Source organism: Manis javanica, chromosome 6, assembly GCF_040802235.1.
Source record: "Manis javanica isolate MJ-LG chromosome 6, MJ_LKY, whole genome shotgun sequence".
Taxonomy (NCBI): Eukaryota; Metazoa; Chordata; class Mammalia; order Pholidota; family Manidae; genus Manis; species Manis javanica.
Window position 1 is genome coordinate 3,667,924 of NC_133161.1, and position 14,874 is coordinate 3,682,797.

Sequence of the window (14,874 nt, forward strand, 5' to 3'; positions counted from 1 at the left end):
TCTCATCAGTGAGAGGACTTCTCAGGCCTCCAAACTACCATCATGATGCTGAGCTCGCACAGTTAAAGTAGGGTCCCCAAGGCAGAGAAAAGCTCCCTCCATCTTTCCCAGCCCCAGTTCCTGTTTCTGGCTACCCATCTCTCCTTCCCTATCCTACGTCCTCTTTCTGGCTCCCAGGAAAGCCTGTTTCTCCAGTTTCCATCCATCTGGATATGATCGCCCCACAGTGTCCCAGCTGAAACCTCTCCTATTCCACAGGCTTTCCCTGACGCTGTCCACGCAGAAGGGATTGAAGAGATAGGATCTGCATGCCGGTAACAATTGTAAAACCCTGACGGGCTTTATAACCTTTATGATTGTAGGTACGTGCTCTGCACACTGTCTGTCGGTGTCCAGTACATATTTCTTGGCTGGACGTGGGCTTGTGGCCGGCTTGCCAGCCTCCCTTCCTGCCACAAATACTCACTGGCCAGCAGACTGCTCCGCTGAGAGATGAGACGTCCATGGCCTGTGCTGGGGGTGCCCTCACAGGGAGAGTGCGGCCACTTCCTGGGCCCAGAAGCCTGAGAGCCCCCCATCCGGTCTGGCTGCTGGCTTCCGCTGGGCCTAGTGCCTCACCTCACCAGGCCCTGGGTGTGGGACCGACAGCAGTTGGAAAATTCCCATAAATCTCATGGGTCTGACGATGAGGCCAAGGCCGGCAGTGATGGACCGCGGTGAGATGCATGAAGTGCCGAGGCCAGCATTTGTGACAGCCCCATTTGAGCCACCACCCCCAGCAGCTGTAAGCCATGGACCAGGAGAGGAAATGGCATATTTGGCAGCAAACTCACGAGTTGGTGATGCAAACCGTATCCGTGCTCATCAGCAGGTTCAACAAGCAGTTTAAAAGAAGCTTCGGTACTCGGCCTCACCCAGTGCCAGGATGGAGTCCAATCAGCAGAAATCACTCACTAAAGTCACTAAAAACCTGGCCACACCCATGCTGGCCCATGAGATAAACAGGTGCATCCCTGCACCCAGTGCAAGGAGGGGCATGCTCAGGTACAGTGCAGAGTTCCATTAAAAAAGGTAGAGGGGAAGATAAAATAAGGTCAAGTTCAGATAGTGCCCAGAGGACATCAGTGAGATGACCAGGGATGGGCCAGTGCCACTCCGTGAGCCGGGCAGCAGCCTGGGGACACACTGTGTGCCGCCCCTGTGCCACGCTGCAGCTCAGTGGATGTTCGTGGACGCTCAGTAACATTTCTCCTCTTTAAGATCGAGCTAGCTTTTCAATATTGTCAGTAAAGTTACCCAAGAAAAAAATGCACACTTTTTTTAACAGCTCTGTAATCTTCGTTCCACCAACCCATACAAATTTTTTTAAATGAACAAACAATGTTAAGACGGGGTAAGGAAGTTCTCCGGGAGATTAGGCCGCGGGTCCCCACGGCGTCCCCCACCCTGGGGCCTTACCTCTTCCTCTTCTCCCACTCCTGCGGCAAAGGAGGGTGAAGGGGCTTCTGTGGGTAAAAAGAGGAAAGGATATTTCCGGCCCTGCTGGCCTCTCGCGGGGCTGGGACAGGTGGGCAAGGAGGGCAGCTGTGGTGCAAAAGCAGGGGAAATAGAGCCAAAGACACAATAATTAAACGGGAGTGTTCCCCCAGGGGACCCCACATTGACAAGTAATTTCCCCAACACAGAGAGAGAGAGAGAGAGGGGGGAGGGAGGGATCTAGCACAGACGTGCCCCAATGCCGCGGGGCCAGAGCTGTGGGGCGCAGTGCATTGATGGGTCAGGGGCATCGAAAACACAGCCTGTTCTCAAATCCGCTTGCATCAAAGCACAAAATCATTTTCTAACAGGTCCCTTTATATAAAGGCACAACATTTGTAGTAAAGATCATTAGGTCTATTTTATGAATCTATTAACTAGCCACCAGCTTGGGGTTCTCACTTTCCCTCTCACCTATGGTGTCAGACAATAAAGTGGCTTCAGGGCCTGGGAGGTTCTGGCTGGCAAGGGAGAGCCGGCCCATTGCCCCGCCTCCTGGGATCCAACACCTGCTGGGGAATCTCTGTCTCTCACCTCAGCCTAACTCAGTCCTGAGCTGAAGAACACAGGCCGGCTGTGTGACTCCCCGCCTGGGTGGCGTCACACCTGGGGAAACGTCGCCGCCCCCGTGGATTGAGGTCTTGCCGAGTGGTCTCCTGGGATACTCGCTGCTACTTTGGCTGGTTTTCCGGGGGAGGTTCCAGAAGGCACTGTCATGGTGTGGCTGCCAATTAGGTCTGAACCCCACGTGAGGCTGAACATCCGCGCGTCCTCCTTGGGGAAAGGCCTGGTTTCCAGAGCACAGAGAAGAAAATGTAACAATATTCGCATACGCTTGGAGCGCTGATGATTTTCTTCAAAGTGTTTTTAGTACTTGTTGTCTCATCCTGTCCTCAGAGCGACTCGGAGCCGTGGCAGGGGCGGCTTCATCCCCACCTGGGAGGAAAGACAACAGTGAGGGTCGGCCTTGCTGGGTAGCACCAGGATTACAGACAGTGCGCTCCTGGCCCCCAAACCCGTTCTTTCCCATTCGGCTTCAGAAACAAATCATCTTGACTCAAGATGAAGAGACTTAAGGACTTGTAATTCTCCTCCACCTCCTCCTACGAGTCTGAGCGACCAGGTGACCGCGGCTGCTGAGCTGCCGCCAGTGCACCTGGACTGCCAGCCTCAGGCCCCTGGCACAGGGTGATGCCCGCTCCTGGCCCTTCACGTGCTGCCCGATCACCAGGAATGTTTTGCCACTTTTCTCCACACCTCTGAACCCCATCCTCCTTGAAGAACTCATGCAAGCCTGACTTCCTCCAGAAGATGTCCCACCACCTCGTACCCAGAGTGATGGCTCAGGGGTTGGAGGCCCTGAGGTGCCCCTGGCTTGGCCTGCACTCTGCTATTCAGGCGTCTTTTCAAAGATCAGGCAACTGTGTACGCACTGTAACATGTCCTGGTAACTTTAAAGGACCGTGATTCCAAGAGGGCAGGCCACTGAAGTCCTACGTGACCTACCCACACAAAACAATTCTTGCAGTTTGAAAAAGTATTTCATTTGGTGCTTAAATGTGGGGAACAAAAATTATGTCCTGTAGAAATCCATACTGGAGAAGGTGAACCGAGCTGTGGCCCTTGGGGAAGAGTGTGCCGGGAAGGCTCCCGCGGGGCCTGGGCCTCCCCCTGCCTGGCACGCTGCAGACGCCGCCCTCTGGATAGGGAAGTGACAGAACGAAGTGGCTTTCGTTTATTAAGCACCTGCCTTCTCAGATGCTGCAACTGACACTTCATAGAATAAATTTGATTGTTCTAATAATGCCATGAGGAAGATAATTAAAAATCCACTTGGATATAAAGAGGTGGAAGTACAGAGAGGCAGGCAAATGGATCAAGACTGCAGAATTGGTCTGTTGATTTGAAAATCTAGCATGAAGGTTAATTATGATCCATCTCAAGGATCTGAAATAAGAAGAGACTTTCCTATTTCTTGTGCACTTGAGAGAACTCGTCCTAAAGGACAATCCCATTGTCTGTCGCTGGTGTAGATCTCCCTACGGCAGACCCAGGCTCCTGGCCACATGCCAGTCTGTGGCCTGAGTGCCCTGAGGTGACTCGGGGAAACGGTCCCTGGGGCGTGACCTTTCATGGCCTGGGCACCAGGCTCCTGTGCTGCATTGAGCAGAAGCCCCAAGGCTGCTCAACCTTGTTACTGAGTTTTTCTTCTCCGGTAAGTCTTCCCATTTGACCTAATAGGAAGAATATGCTTCTGAAAGTGTAATTGCAAAACCAGCACCTTCCACTTGGACTCATCCAGTGTTAGGAACCTGGTCTGAAATGCTTGCGTAAAAGATCAGGAAGCTGGAACTCAGAGAAGTTAAGTGACTTGCCCAAAACCGCACAGCAATGCTCCAGGCCCTGAGGGCTGAATCCCTGTGCAGGAGGTCCGGTGACCAGCTGAGGGTTGTGGGACTGGGCTATGACACCTCCGAAAGGAGGAGAAAATTGACACCTGGGTAACAATGGGGCAGCCAGGAAGAACGGGGCAAAACTGCCCTGAGATGGGCTCTGCGTAGCCATTGGAGAGGTTAGCTCAGGGCCACCCGGCAAGCCCCCTGCTTCCTGCAGCTCTCTGCCTCCTCCCCACTTCCTCCCCACCTTCTCTGACCCCACTGCTCACAGGAGGGCTTCGAGGCCCTCGTGCCCCGGGACGCCTGCAGGTTAAGCCTGATCTCTCAGCAAAGGGGGCTGAACACAGGCCTTTGGGTCAGTCCCTCCTCTGACACGAGTGCTGAGGCCCAGTTCTTCTCTTGACGTCCTCTCTCCATATAATATTCACCCAGCAATCTTGCAGGTTATCACTGCTGGGAGAGAGAGCCACAGGCTGGCATCTCCAGGCCTGATTTCTCTTCTTACTTCCACACCCAGGAAAAAGACTGGACTTCAGAGTTGGGCAGGTACTGGTTTGAGCCCAAATCTCTGCTCACTAGTGCTGTGACCTTGGGCAAGAGGCTGCCGTTCTGGAAGCTCCAGTGTCCTCAGCTGCCAAATAGGAATTCTGACGGAGTCCTCTGTACGGGGTGGCTGTGAGGACTAATGACAAGAAAGCTCTAGCGCAGGTAGTGTCATGTGGATGTATTCTATTCATCATCTCCAGCTGCTGGTAGGTATTTTGATGTGACTGTTCCACAAACACTTAAACTCAGAGCACAGAAAGGCAAAACCATCATACCTACAATAAAACTAGCAGATGTAGAGCCGAACAGTGTTTCCGAATCCCACCTGGTAGCCTGAGAGGTGGGCCACCTCATCCACCCTGACCCAGGACTGAGGCCAGCCGTTCTCATCCTTAGCTGCGCACCGGAAGAGCCAAGCTTCACCAGCTCCCCATGCCGGGTGCCAGCCCAGGTACCTTCTGCCATTGTTCCAAGGTGCAGCCTGGGCTCCCAGACCCCCACAGTCGCAGGGGTGAGGTATACCTCACAGATGCCATCACCACCCCAAAGGCAGGTGGGAGAGTGAGGCCAGAAGTGTCCCAAACTTTAATTTTTACCAGGAAAAACTGCTGCTTAAATGCTGATGGATATTGTTTGAATATTTGAAAGGAAAGAAGAAAATACGCAACACTTTAAAACACTGAAATGTCACTAAGAAGACTATAAGCTTCTTGAGCACCACAATCACGGCCACGACCGGTAGCTGCCGCCTACCTGCTGGGGGGCCGTGGGGGGGGGACACCCTCTAAGCTCAGAGAAACCCATCTGTCTCCAGGACACTCGGTGGCATACACAAGGCTAGGTGGTTCTGAGCATTTTATTTCCATAAGCTCTTCATGGTGTTTCCAGAAATGTTTAAAGAAATTATGTTTTAAAAATAGCTTTGGCTTTTTTATGTCCAGTTTAGGTGACGTTCTTGGTATAGTTATGTTACAAATCAAGATTTATGAGAAAAATTATGTTTTATACAAAGTGTGTGTTGTGTCAGGAGATAGGCAGGGTTTTTGTTTTTTGTTTTTTAACCACGTTACCACCTTCTTCTTGCATTTCTACGTACAAACCGAAGAATGATTTTTCAAGTGGTGGGCAGACTGTGACACAAATTGAGAGACGCCTGAAAGAAAAACTTCACCATCCCAGCAATTCCTCCCGATGTAAACACAAACCGTAAACCTGAGGGCTTAGGGGAGAGTCTTTGGATTTTGCTCAGGCACATTTAACGGTTCCTGCAGAATGAAACACATCAGGACCTCTGTGCAGGGAAGTTGAGAGTTCAGACCAGTTCTCATCTTCTTGACCAGACTCCGTTCCCAGGTCTAGCATGGTGCCTCCAGGTTAGTGACAAATTACGCATGCTGCTTGTATTGTTAAAGGGGCTTTATAATAGACCTCTATAATTTATTTAGGCATGCATGTTAAATAAGGTTTTTTTTAAAGAAAAAGTTTGCAATGAATTATATTCAGTCTTTTCCATGAAAGCTTTGGAGGTGAGGTCCCAGTTTAGACACAGGAACTGCTAAAAGCAAGCCGTATAAAATGGAGGGGAAGGAATATTCCCTCACTTCTTAAGTCTGCTCTACACTGACTAAGTGTAGCACTAGTTGTTTAATGCCTCGCACTAAACAAACACCTTTTCCCGGATAGATCTGATCCAGGATCTAGCAAAGTCTTATCACTGCACTTCAGAAATGGAATTTATTTAAGAGGCTCTGTGAAGTGCTGCTTCAGGCTAAAACCATGAAGGCAGCCACAAAGGCACGTGGTAATCTAGCTGCACGTCCTCACCCATCGCTGCCCCATGGACCGTGCTCAGATTCTCCAGTCCAGACAGAGTGATGGTTACACAAGAGAGATTCACGCAGAGCACACGCATGTGGTGGCAGCCGTGTGTCCCCACTGGGTGGATGGCCTCAGTGCAGGAAACTGGGCGTGCGGGCCTCTCCTCTGTGGGGCATGGGACCTGCACACCATTGCCCCAGCCGGGCTCGGATGAGCTTGCGGATGGGTGAGGAGGCCCCCAAGCCCTGATCCCTCCATATTTATCCCCTAGGCCACATGCTATTAAGATTTTATTTGTTTTTTTAATACTTCACTGGATTTTCCTTTCAAACTACAAAAGTAATACATGCTGCTGGTTGCAACAAATTAAATCAACCATTTACCCCAGGGGAATCACAAAGTAAAAGTCAGCTATTTCTCCATCTCCCCTCCTATATCCAGTCGCTCCTCCAGGGTACTGCATGTTCACACGCAGGTGTGCAACCTTCCGTGATGGCTGCACTCACACAAATGCACACTGCCACACACACACACTCAAACTATAAAGACTTCTTTTTAATTCAAATATATTATTCAGCAAATTGCCTTTTCAATTAACACTATATTCCTTAATAGCTGCATAATATTCTATAGATGCATGCACGCATCAAGAAGTGATAAATTGATATCTCTGTTTGCCACCACCATAAATAATGTTTCCATAAACATCTTGGTTCACATATTCTCATACACTGATGGTATTGTTTCCGTAGGATAAGTACCGCAAAGATGCTTCTCTGTGTCAAAATGCCAGTGTATTTTTACTTTAATAGGTTCTGTTGAGGTATTTTCCAAAACCATGGAAGCCATTTATACCCTACAAGTAAGCAAACAGAATAGCCCTTCCCCTGTCCTGATGCTGTCATTCCTCTCACTCACTGTCGTTAAGATTTTAAAAGGAATTATTATCTATTTGTAGAAAGAACTGCCTTTAGCTGTGCAAAGAGAAAGACTTACAGAGAGTCCTGCTGTGAGGCCTGGCCTCCCAGCTGGGGGCAGCCAGGCCGCTGTCACGGGTTCTTCTAGGAACCCAGGAAACGCTTCTGGTCTTCCTGTGCAGCCCTGTCTAGCTCAGGAGCAAACAGGGTCAGTCCTCTCTGCTTCCCTCCCTGCCAGCCTCTGCAGGCCATGTCTGAGTGCTGGCAGTGGCCTGTGTCCAGCATGCTGACCTTGTGCTATTTTAGGGAGATTTTCTCATATGCCCAGTGCTTTTCCCAATGCATGGAACAGACCAAGTGATCAATATACATGGAGTTGGTGGTAATAGGATTATGTCACAGCAGTGAGGCCCTTGGAGAAAATAGTGGAATAACACACATGTAAGAATTCTCACAAGATGTAGGAACGGTGGCAGAATGGACAGGTCACATCATCTCCCTCCCGTAAGTACCTCATAAACACATAAGTACCCAGTCAAAACTTCAGCAGCAGCAAGCAGGCAGAAGAAGAGGTCCAGCATAATACACACTGTGTAACCCGTGTGTCCCTTATAGAAGGAACACCAAAAAAAAAAAAAGAAGAAGAAGAAAAGAGAAAGAGGCTAGAATGCGGCCCCGTGTGCTCCCGGGAGCTCCCCTCATCCTCACCCCAGGAGCAGCAATGAGGAGAACTAAGCCAGCAGAGTGCTGAAATGTTTCCCTAGTAACTGCTAGTAACAAGGTGGAGCAGCCCTTTAAAAAAAAAATCTGAGGGGAAAATTAAAACTCCAGTTTACCGCTGGGACAGTCAGAGAGGAGGGAAGGGAGTCCGGGGTATGTCACTCCCTAGAACCCTATTTTGAGTTGGAAGAAGAAGGCTTTTCATCATTAATTTTTGCATGCTAACTTTAATCACCATTTAAAGTTACTCATTTGGTTTATCTCACTATTTCTCAATTCAGGAGTGGGATTTACTGCAGGCTGGGTAAAATAATTTAATTCTTATACTCACTCATTCATACATTAATTTAGCAAATGTTAAATGAGTGCCTGCTCTGTCTCAAGCACCATTCCAGGGGCCAGAAATATAGTGATGAAATAGAATAAACCCTCCACACCCACTGGGCTTACCTTCTAGTAGGAGGTGCAAGCACGGGTGAACAAATAATAAAATAAACAATGTGTCTTGTTAAAGAAAAATTATTCCAACACTTGCTAAATGGTACAGAAGACTATTTAAGGCCATTGCAATAGGGAGAAATTGAGTTCAGCTCCAAGTACAGCAGGGACAAATGGGATGCACAGCCAAGGAGCAGGTGGGGGTCGGTGCGTGCAAAGTGACTAAGAGGAGACCACAAAGGGTAGGTAGTCTTGCTGTGCCGAGTTCTTGCGGAGGCAGGCCAGGGTCTCAGACTGGGGCAGGGGTGAGGGCCTTGATGAGACAGCAAGGTTGGGACTGCTCAGAAAATGACAGCAGGATTCTTGCCCCAACTGGGCTCTGCAACCTAAAGACAGGGCCCAAGCGCGAGTCCTGGCTGAAAAGGGGGTTCACAGAAGCCTGTCTGCAGTTTGCTTCAGGAGAAACGCTGGTCGGCTTGAGAGAGAGTGTGTGCAAGAGATTGGGAGAGAGGAAGAGAAGGATTGAGAGACTCAGAGTAACACGAAGCCCCTTAAAAGGGCTTCTGCCTCCCTGACACCAGAGCTTTTGGACAACAGAAAAGTCACTGGGAAGCCATAGTCAGTCTTTGAACTATGGCTGGTTGGCAAGGGGAGAGGATTTGGTCCAGTTTAAGGTAAAAATCTCTGGGGTATATCCATGCACACCATGTCAGACCTTTCAGAACTTCTGGCCAAAGTGGCCCGTAGTAAGTATGCAAAAGATGAAAACAAACGGTATCACCTGAGTTAAACATACTATGGTCAAAACTAATGAGAGAAATGGAGAGAAGTAAGGGGCTGGATAGGGAAGAGTACAGGACGGATCGAAGTGAATGAAAGACAAAAGGGAATTGATTCTGGGAGAAAGCATAATCCAGAGCATATTCCAGGAACTTATAACTGCAGGAGTATTTAATAAAGCATAGAGCTAAGAAACAGACATTTAATAGAGGTAACAAAGATGGGCTAAATAGGAGGTTGATAAATTAAAAAAATTTCTATGTAAGTAATAAAACATGTAGATCAAATGATTAAGTGACAGAGTAGACTATAAAAATATGATAAAAAGTGTGATTATGAGCTAGGGAGTAAACTGAGAACACAAAATATGCCATTACATATCTTGTCAATAAACTAGATGCATAATGTCGGGGAGGGGAAATTTCCCCCTTCCCCTCTGTCTTGCCAATGGGTTTCAGCCCCCAGAAAGTTCACTATGGATTCAGTGCGACCAAAGAAATGACAGTTGAACATTTCTTTGGGGTGAAAGGGTTTATTACCCGGCTTGTTCTCTCGGCGGTAGGTCAAGCACTAGCATCTCTGCCTCTGCCCAGAGCCCTGGGCCGAGCTCTCTATACAGCGCAATAATAGCTTATTGTCTACGGTGTGGAAGCAGCAGCCCAGCAACAGGACAATTACATCATCAGGTGGTTTAAGTTCAGTGAGGATCCTGGCCATAGGAACCCCAACTTCCCCATACTCCACCCCTCCAGGATTCTCACCTTACAATCTACACACTTTCAATCTTCTGCAATGGTCCCTGTGCGAGAAAGCTGGAGCACTGTAGCCAGATTCCACAACAGCAACAGAGGCTACCAACAACTTAGAGATAATAACAAAAATTAAGATACAACAAGATTTTGATACAGGTAACAAAAAGTATAATAATCCTCAAGCCAGAGGTTAACAATTCACAAAGACCTTAGGGGCGATAAGACATATGTTTTAATGAACACCAACATAGGCAAACCTTGTCCATCAGGTAGGACGCATGCAAGAGAGTGGTCCTGGGATAGGACTGTGGCAGGAAGGGGGTCCCTTCCAGGTCTAGTGTACCATACTTTTACTCCTCTCCCCATGGGGGTTTAAAGGGTCTATATATAGTGCTACGAGGTGCATGCACTGGTCATAATGATAAACCAAAACTCCCCAGTAAGATGCTCCTACCTTCTGGCTGTTCAGGATACACTACTGTGACCTTTGGGGGCCACTCTGCTGCTATTCCAGGAATACAAAGGAGGCCAGCTTCCAGGCCTTGTCCCCAAGGTGCCAGGAGAGCCAGCCATCGCTGGTCCATGCATTGAAAGGTCCAAGGCCATGTCCACTCAGTGGAGTCTCCGGGGTTCAGTGCAGTTGGTGCTGGCAGCAAAATGTTATTCTGGTGGCTGAACCTCGGCTTCAGTGATTCTCCCTTGGTTTGTACTTGCAGTTGTATAGGGGAGGCAGCCACATGTGTTAACATGTCTACGGGGCTCAGGGCTCCCTTTCGGGGTCTCTCATTCAAACGCCCTAGCACGGTCCATAAGCAGAGTGACCATCCCCGCAGACTATTGGTACCTGACTTTAGTCCGGATTTTACCAAGCCATTGTGCCTCTCTGTCATGCCTGCTGTGGTAGGACTGTATGGCACAGGAAACTTCCACTTGATTCCCAGCTGTCGCACCCATGCTTGCAGTGTATGCCCAATAAAATGGCTGCCCCGATCACTCTCAATCACCTGTAGTCGGCCGTAGACAGCAAAGAGATGCTCCAGGCCTCTGTTGGTCACCTGCTGGTCTGCACAACATGCAGGAAAAGCAACCAGAAGTCCAGTAGCTGTGTCCACACAAGTCATGGCATACCTTGATACAGGTAGAGGCCCAATATAGTCTATCTGCCACCTGACAAGGGGTACAGGCCCCTTAGGCAGTGTCCCATGTTGCTGTGAAACTTGGTAGAAGTCCCTTTTAGAGCATATGACACACTCCTGCCGGGCTCTACTAACTTCTTCAAAGGTTAAAGGCAAGCCCCACCACTGGGCTACAGCCCACATTGTCTTTTGCCCCACATGCAACAAATGCTGATGTAGCCATTGGGCCACATCAGAGGTAGGCTTTCCTTCTAACCAACGCATCTGGGCCAATTTATCTGCCTCATCATTTCCTGGGGATGTCAGTGGCAAATGACCTGTCACATGGTATACTGTAATTATTTTGGTCTGACCACAGGCCCATAAGTCTTGCCACAATTCTTGCCCCCAAAGGGGTAGGTGACCAACCAGCCAGTTGGCATGGTACCAAGTTGGTAGCCACAGGGTCAAGCCCCAATAGACAGCCCAGCTGTCAGTGCAGACAACTATAGGGGAGGGCTCCTGGCTGATCACAAGCCACACAGCCCATAACTCTGCTCACTGGCTGCTCTTCCCCTCACCATCTTCCATCCATATTGTCTCAGTCTTAGGATGGAAGGCTATGACCCTCCATTTTGGGGGCTGCCCATGACTGGAGCCGTCTGTGTACCATGCATCTTCGGGTCTAGGGGCTCTTCCTTCCCGATAGGGACTCTCTGCTACTAATAGTTCAAAAGCAAGTTCTTCCTGCTTTTCTCTAGTACATGTCACCGGCCCCAATAAGCGCCGGAGTCCTTCACTCAAGGGGCTACTAGAGAGGGCACTATGCTGCTGTAGGTAAGCACCCCACTTGGCCAGTGTAGGCATTTGTGCCACACCACTCCTTGGCTTTTGGATCCAGTCTCGTACCCCTCCAAGATGGGATAGGTAGTTATTACCTTAATTAGTGCCATTCCAGTAATAGGTTCTGTAGCCAGCAAGGCATGATAGATGGCAACCATTGTTTTTCTATCAAAGTGTATTGTACCTCTGCCCCTTTCCAGAGTTGTGACCAGAATCCAATGGGTTGGCGAGTTTGTTCAAGCTGCTGCCAGAGACCCCAGCCATAACCATCTTCAGTCACATGAATGTCCAGCTCACGGGGCCTTGATGGGTCTATCATACTCAAGGCCTGCATGGCCTTGACTGCCCATTTTGCTGTAGTAAAGACAGCTGCACATGTCTCATCCCAGTCCCACCTGATGCCCTTTCATACCAGCCAGTATATGGGCTTCAGAATTTGTGCCAAGTGTGGGATAAACCCTCTCCAGTAGCCTAGAAGACCCAGAAACTCCTGTAGCAATGCTACAGTTGTGGGGGTAGGAAAGGCCTTGACTTTATCTGTAACTGTTTCTAGTATAACTTTGGTCTCACCTGACCAGATGACCCCCAAGAATTTGATAGACAAACCAGGTCCCTGAACCTTGGTGCTGTTCACAGCCCATCCTTTATCCTGGAAATGTTGCGGCAGTCTAGATGCTGCACCTTCTAGATCTGAAAGAGAATCAGACATGAGCATGACATCATCAATATAATGGTACAGCCGCACCGCTGGCATTTTCTCCCATGTAGCCAAGTCCTGGGTGACAAGTCCATGACAGATGGTGGGGCTGTGGAGGTATCCCTGTGGCAGGACGGTGAAAGTCTACTGCCATCCTTCCTATGTGAAGGCAAACTGTTCCTGACTTTCCTGCCCAATGTCAATGGAACAGAAGGCATTAGCAAGATCTACCACATAATGGTATGTTCCGAGTTCATGGCTGAGGGCATCCATCAGGCCTGCAATAGAGGGGATGGCAACATGCATAGGGGATATGACTTTATTCAGTTCTCTGTAATCCACAGTCATACGCCAGGAGCCATCCAGCTTTTTTACTGGCCACACTGGGGAATTGAAAGAACTATGGGTAGACTTTATAATACCCACCTTTTCCAGTTCCTGGAGAGTTTCTCCAATCTCTTTATGCCCTCCAGGCAGTTTGTATTATTTGGTATTAGTCACCCACTGAAGCACAGGCAAAGCTATGGGCGGGTGCCTAGCATGTCCCCTCAGAACTGCCTTCACCACACGTACTCTCAGTCTGAACTCACCTGCAGTGGTCTGCAACCATAGACCCTTCAGGATATCAATCCCCAAAATATACTCAGGAATAGGAGATATATACATGGTATACTCTTTTGGGGGTAGATGCCCTATTCCCAAAGGGATTGGGGCTTGTTTCACTCTGATGGCCTTCCCCCCATATCCATCTATGATAGTGGGGGTCCCAGGAAATCGCCCAGGGTTACCATGAATCAACCATTCAGACCCTGTGTCCACCAGAGCCAGGACACATTGTATGTTCACTGGGGACCAATGGACAGCTATTGCAACATGTGGCCTCCAGTCACCCCCTGGATCTCCAGGGCAGGTACCTTGACCTTCCCCTCAGTTGAACTGTGCTCCCCAGTCATCTTCCTGTGTGGGTTCAAATGAAGTTGGCTCACTCTCCAGCAGGAAGTCTTGCAAACACATAGGTCAGACTCATGGCTCTGTCTCTGACCTCTGCCTCTTTGGCCTTAATGGCTGGAACTGCTGCTCTGGTTTCAGTTGTTGCCGCAGCTCCAGTAAGATCCTATTTGACTTCCCATCTAATTTCTTTCTGTCTGCTCCTGCCCATATTAAATCAACCCAAATCTGGGTCCTCATAACCTTCATGGGCCCTTTAAATTCTTCCTGTGAGTAGCAGACCTTATTTCTTTCCATGTTCTCATTGTTTCAGCCTCTCCTAAGTCTGCTACTATACATGTCACCTTGTTTATGGGCTTCCCTAAGTGAGGGGAAAGAATGGCCACTAGAGACCCAAAGAGGGATATGGGAGCCATTTGAAGCACAATATTTCTCATCCAGTAGTAAAAGGCTCTTCATGTGGGTCATGGTTCTCTGGACTATAGATGGCATTTCTTATGCCTAGCTCTCGTAACACCTGTTGGAGCTCAGCATACATCTGCCGTCTAGCAGGAGAGGATGATAGATCACCCTGACTGGGCCACACAGCATAACGTGCAGTAACGTGCAGCCATAAGTCAATTGAGGAGGCAGTAATTCCCTGGGGTCTGATGTGCACTTTGTAACCACTGCCTCAAGGAGGCTGAACCACCAGGGAAGCCAGCTTTCTCATCTCTGATCCCGACAGAACAATTCCATCCACCCCTCAGTCCCACAGACGCAGGAGCCAAGCTGATATTGACTCCAACGGCTTCTGCCTAAACCGGGAGCCCAAATCCACCAGCTCAGCCTGAGTATAGGGGCGGACCGTAGAGAGCTCCATGACCTGGGGAGGGGGGCTGTGCCTCTTCTTGGGGAACTCTCAGCTGCTGGGTCTTTATTTTCTTTACAGCCACTGGGCATGCTTTCAGTACAGGAGGGGTCAGTGCATCTGGCGCCACCCCTTCGTCCTTCCCCAGCTCCTCCGTTTCTGGGGCTGATGGTGCTTTTATCTCCCTTCCCCTGAGCACCTCCTCTCCTACCCTTTCCCTTTTCTACCGTGCCCGCAGCAATGCCAGCTCAGGCTTCGGCAGCTCTCTTACCTTCACCTCAGTGCTTCCCAGCCGACGTTCTTGAGCCACCTCCGCCTGTGCTTCCCTCAGGAGTTCTTCCTTTTCCTTGATGGCCTTTTCCTCCTTCAAAGCGCCTGGCAGCGCTGCCGTCTCGTCCTGTAAGGAACCGTCTACCTCTTCAGTGGCACCTCACTGCCAGTGTTCTTGTGCTGCCCTCTCTCACATCAATGCCATTTCCTTCTTCAGTGTGTCCACAGCAGTTTGCAGTTCACATTCT